This window comes from Scardinius erythrophthalmus (assembly GCF_964197995.2).
Source record: "Scardinius erythrophthalmus genome assembly, chromosome: 8".
Taxonomy (NCBI): Eukaryota; Metazoa; Chordata; class Actinopteri; order Cypriniformes; family Leuciscidae; genus Scardinius; species Scardinius erythrophthalmus.
In genome coordinates this window covers 1451491-1457802 of record NC_138228.1, presented here as the reverse complement: position 1 = coordinate 1457802, position 6312 = coordinate 1451491, and positions in this window count along the sequence as shown.

Here is a 6312-nt window from a genome sequence, read left to right as displayed (position 1 = left end):
TAAGTTAAGTAGTAAAATTACTAATATTAAAACTGATCTTAATGTACAATCATGATTTTGTCGTTTTAGTGCTGCTTGTAGTGTTTGTTTCACTAGTTTATCTTGAACCGGAATGACACGTCAAATGAAGGAGGAAGGTTTTAAAGATTCCAGTTAAACTAAAGCAAACGATTTCATTGATTTAATTGTTTGTTTCACCTGTTGATCACTTCATGCTGGAGTTGCGATAAACTCTGCATTGAAAACTTCAACACATCAGTTTAAGTGATAGCAGAATCATGTATTTTGAGATCCAGCTATTTATAAACCTCCAAATGCTCACGGAAGAGTAAATGGAAGCCACAGACTGTATTTTAATGCAATTGCATGCATGCAGAATGGCCTTAATGTGTCTGTCGCTTTCTGAATATTTGTCTTTCTGCATTGGATGAAGATTTTAATGTGCAGACTGAGTGTATTCAGTGAAGTCGAGAATGAACACACTGTAATGCAAACGTGTTGAGCTAATGCTGGTTTAAAATGAATGAGCTCCAATATGAAAGAATGATAAAACATTATGTTGTAATGAAAAGAACAAAATAGTTTTAAAGGTGCACCATGTAACTTGTTTTTGCTTCACTTATCTTCAACTGAAAGTAGTGAAGATTCTGGTGTTTTCGAGGTATATCACGGTATTTATTTATTTTTTATTTTTTGTATGAGTTTATAGTGGTTTATTTAAATGTCAGAAGGGCATAGAATATAAAAACATTATAATATCAAATACAAATTTACTTAAGGTAAAATGGTGGTAATTAAATAAATTTATAACACTTACAATTTACTTAATGTAATCAAATGGAAATTCAATAATTCCTTTATTTTTTGCAAGTTTACAGTTTAAATTTAAACATATAAATACTTGTGTGATACTGCTTAAAAAATAAGTTTTAATTATTTTACATTATATTATTATTATTACTACTACTACTACTTGAAATACACTACTGAGCAATTGTAATATTTCTAAAGTCAAAAAACTTAGACGGAACTTTTATTTTGACGGGTTGTCGTGAAGACCTGTGTGTATATGATGTGATGATAGTTTATCAAATGAAGTGATGAAATTATGAAGTGACGTTTACATGACACCGTTTTCAACTTAAAACGTAAAACTTTTATGTGTTTTGGCTGTTCACTTACACGACAGCAGCGTTTTGGGAGCCTGAAAACGCAAACTTTTGAAAACAGGATTCAATGTGCAAGTTTTTGGAAACGATCCCGTTATCCTCTCCGTGTAAACAAAAAAATGCGACTTTGTGAAAACTGTGATGTCATGCATGTTACGTGTCTATAGTGACGTAGTGCTTCTAGACATCACCACCTACTGGCCTGGAAGCAGAATACAGCGTTTTTAATCGTCTTCATTCATTATGCAGCTCAACTTTTGATTTATTCATCCAGAAATTCTGTGACGTTCCGCATTCCGTGGTTCATTAATGACCATTATGATTATGAATTAGCTTTTTCTGTGTCTTTATCTGATGTGTCCATTTATTTGGGTGTAAAAGTCGCATGATGCACCTTAAACTTGGTCGTTGAAGCATGTGTATGTTGCACTGTTATGGACTGACTGAGCACAGACGTTTGTTATAGGTGTAATTTAAGATCATATTATAGCTATAACTGCACAAAGCTTGTGCAGCCCTCGGCTAACATCGCACAATCAGTAACGATGTTTAAACTGATCCTTGACCAGCTTGTTTTCCGTCCTTTCCAGTTCTGTGTAAGTGCACTCATGCGTCTCTGTGACACATTGAAAAGAGGTGTGTGCAAAAAAAAACTAATTTCATGAGATTCAGCCGTTTGCAAAACTACACACAGATCTGTTGCTTGTCAAATGGTCTGATATTTATAAAAATATGAATATAAGAGAGTCTTTGTCTGTTTTTTTCCTCCATCAGGTTTTTTTCTTCAAAAGATTAAATTTTTAAATTCAGTTTGTGCCTTTTTACTCAAATTCTGGTTCTGATTTTATGAGTGAGTGAGTGAGTGAGTGAGTGAGTGAGTGAGAGAGAGAGGGAGGGAGTGTGTGTGTGTGTGTGTGTATGTGTGTGTGTGTGTGTGTGTGTGTGTGTGTGTGTGTGTAGAGAACGAGTGTGTGCGTGTGTGAGAGAGAAAGTGTGAGTGTATTTGTGAGACAAAGAGTAAGTGTGTGTGTGTGTGAGAGAGAGTGGTCTGATATTTATAAATATAGAGCTGGTAAGTCCCGCCCCTTCCGTAAAACCCCGCTGGACCTCAAAGTTGTAAAACCGTCAATGCAAGTGAATGGGGGAAAATAATTATTTTCTGATCCCGTTTGAATTGTGCCATGAATTGAACATATGTTGTCTGTGAATTTTTTATATAATTTTTCATGTTATGAGTTTGACAGTAATTGGTATGATTCTTCGGCTAGCAGTTGTGGAAAAGACATAACGAGAAAGACTACATGTCGCCTATGTGACGTCACCCCATAAAATTGACTTACCCGTGGTTTTCCCCAACCTCAACGATTTTGTTCTCTCCCTGAAAGAAGGCGATGAAGTGCATCAAAGACACAGCCATGTTTAGCGGGATCCGTGAGCTAGTGTCCGTGTGCGAGTGGTGTTGACGTTTCAAACGCGTCGAAAGCAGCGAGAGTTGTAGTCCACAAAGTGCTCTCACACAAAGTCTAACCGTATCAAACTTCTACCCGCTAAATTCTAGCATTCTTTACACGAAAAGTTATATAAAAAATTCACAGACAACATATGTTCAATTCATGGCACAATACAAACGGGATCAGAAAATAATTATTTTCTCCCATTCACTTGCATTGACGATTTTTCAACCTAGAGGTCCAGCGGGGTTAGCGGAAGGGGCGGGACTTACCAGCTCTATAAGAGAGTCCTTGTCTGTCTGTCTGTCTGTGTGTGTGTGTGTGTGTGTGTGTGTGTGTGTGTGTGTGTGTGTGTGTGTGAGGGAGGGAGGGAGGGAGTGTGTGTGTGTGTGTGTGTGTGTGTGTGTGTGTGTGTGTGAGTGTGTGTGTGTGTGTGTGTGTGTGTGTGTGTGTGTGTGTGTGTGTGTGTGTGTGTGTGTGTGTGTGTGTGTGTGTGTGTGTGTGTTAGAGAACGAGTGTGTGTGTGTGTGTGTGTGTGTGTGTGTGTGTGTGTAAGAGAACGAGCGTGTGTGAGAGAGAAAGTGTATGTGTGTGTGTGTGTGTGTGTGTGTGTGTGTGTGTGTGTGTGTGAGAGAGAATTTGTGAGTGTATTTGTGAGACAGAGTGTGTGTGTGTGTGTGTGTGTGTGTGAGAGAGAGAGAGAGAGTGGTCTGATATTTATAAATATATGAATATAAGAGAGTCCTTGTCTGTCTGTGTGTGTGTGTGTGTGTGTGTGTGTGTGTGTGTGTGTGTGTGTGTGTGTGTGTGTGTTTGTCTGTGTGTGTGTGTGTTTGTCTGTGTGTGTGTTTGTCTGTGTGTGTGTGTGTTTGTCTGTGTGTGTGTGTGTGTGTGTGTGTGTGTGTGTGTGTGTGTGTGTGTGTGTGTGTGTGTGTGTTAGAGAACGAGCGTGTGTGAGAGAGAACGAGTGTGTGTGAGTGTATTTGTGAGACAGAGTAAGAGTGTGTGTGTGTGTGTGTGTGTGTGTGTGTGTGTGTGTGAGAGAGAGAGAGAGTGGTCTGATATTTATAAATATATGAATATAAGAGAGTCCTTGTCTCTTCTTTCTCTCCAGTGAAAGGTCACGCGTTCTCTCTTCGGTGATTCACTTGTTCTGATTCTCCGTCGGTTCAGAGTATCGATCGTTCATCGCCGCTGTCTCTCGAGATCGATGTCCCATCATTCCTGCACTCAAGAGGTCAGAGGTCACGATCGGTCAGAATACACCAAACTCACAGCAGCGTCTGAGAGCCTCGAGCTCAGTGTGTTTCCATCCATCTGTGTTCCTGTGGGTTATTATCGCATACAGATATGCTGCAACACCAGATGCACATCATTTCTAAAAATGCACATAAAAAACTGATAATGTTTGTCTGGTGAGAAGTCATGCACATAAACCACCACAGAAACACTTTTAAAGCGAGACACGGCGGGCAAAACAACTTTTTTCTGGTCAATTTTGAGATTTTGGGCTATTTGTCTTCAATAACATGTCTTCTTTCAGACTTGTGGTGAAAAAAAGTCCAAAATACACATTTAGGTCTTTATTTTACACTTTATCTATTTGCGTCTGTAGATTTCTCCTAAATTCAACAAAAGTTGGCGTTGTAAATCAACTTTATTTTTAATTATTATTATTATTATTATGCTTGCAAACAATACAAACATGACAAACATGGTATACAATTTTGTAACACAATTACAACACTGTCAATACAAAATATAACTATGTACAATGTCATCTGAACATACAAAATAGCAGTGCATAAGACAAATAAAAATAAAGAGCAATAGCAAAAACAAAAAAAAGATCATTTTATACATCATTTAGTGTACACAAATTAAAGTCATTACAATTTGAAATTGTTTTAATTGCTTTCTTATTTACTGAGGATGAAATAGTGTTAAGGTACATTTTAAATTCTTTTAAAAAAAAACAAAAATTGGTTTGTTATTGGTAAATTTACATTTATGGATATAAAATTTGCCAATAGAATAAATTAAATTAATAACAAAGCAGGCTTTTTTTAAATTGGGGTCAGAATCAAAGTATCCCAAAATTGTCTTTAAAGGTTATTGATATATCTTGCTGGATATTATCTTTATTAAATATTTCAATATTTTTCCATAGTTGTTCAGTATAATGTTAAACAGTTGTTGTAAATCAACATGCTGCTCTGCGATCGCTGTCTGCACGTCATCACATCCTGTACAGTGTTGTCGGATCCAAATATGGTCATTTCCTTTTTATCAGTAACCAATCGTGAAAGTACAATGGGGCATTTAACTCTAAAGCGAAATCTCATTGGCTGATGTCAATTTTAAAGGCCGTTTTAATCAAAAAATTTTTTTCCTCATTCTCTGAGCCCGAAATCTCCACTTCAGCAGCTCTTACACACTCTACACACACCACACTTTCCAGCTGTATTCCTATCTATATTCTTAAGGTTTTTACAGAGGGGTTTGTTCGTATATCATTCAGATTCTGATTTATACAACATTTTATACCTAAAAACGGGCAAATATGATTTTTTTTATGGCTGTTGACAGTTTTTTTCTGATTAATGGAGTGATAAAGAGATCTCCGAAATCCCCTCTGTAAAAACCTTTGACTTTAATATGTCAGCAAAAATGAAACAATAATATTGAATCTGGCTTTATCCAATGTTCAGATTTCTCTTCTGGAAATATATGCAAATTAGTGCATATTTAATGAGAGAATACCTAATTTGCATATTTAAACATATATATTCTAAAAACTTGTAACACAAAAGATATTTGTCTTAATGTCAGTAATCAACTGGGGAATTTTCATGCTGATATCTATTAGTTCATCTTTTTTTCCCCTTAAACTCAATAAAGTCATGTGACTTCGCCTCAGCAGAGGCTGTGATTGGTCCGCTGTCCAGTTATCCAATCACATCGCAGCATGTCAAATGTTGGTTTGGTGTTTCTGAAACGCCGGAGTCGAAGTGTGTGATCGGAAAGATGGAAACGCTGCTTTATTCACTAATGTTTATGCGATATTCCAATTTTACGCAGTTCTATTCACAACTTTGAATGGAAACATAGCTAATGACATCACCTAGTGATGATTACCATATGATTACCATATTCATGAGCCATGGCATTTACATGTGGTTCTCCAAAGAATACTTTAGTACTTTTCAGTCTGAGTTCGTGTTTAGTGTAAATCCACAAATCCACCGGTGTTTCCTCAGTTCTCTGGGGTTTGTGACGGAGTTTTCCTTCAACTTCTGTTCGGATCATTTGAATTTCCTGCGAAATATTCCTTCCCACAAAACAGAAGTCGCATCAGATCAAAACAAAACTGTCTAGTGTTCAAACCTTTTAAAATATGTCATTTTATCATGTACATATATACACTATGATTCAAAAGTTTGGGGTTTGGTGAGATTGTATAAAGTGTTTCTGAAAGAGTCTCTTCTGCTCACCAAAGCTGCATTTATATGATAAAACAGTGAAATATTATTCTAATGTAAATCAGCTGTGTTCTATGTGAATATACAGTAAAGTGTAATTTATTCCTGTGATCAAAGCTGAATGTTCAGCATCATTACTCCAGTCTTCAGTGTCACATGACCCTTCAGAAATCACTCTAATATGATTTTGAACATTTTTGCATATACAGT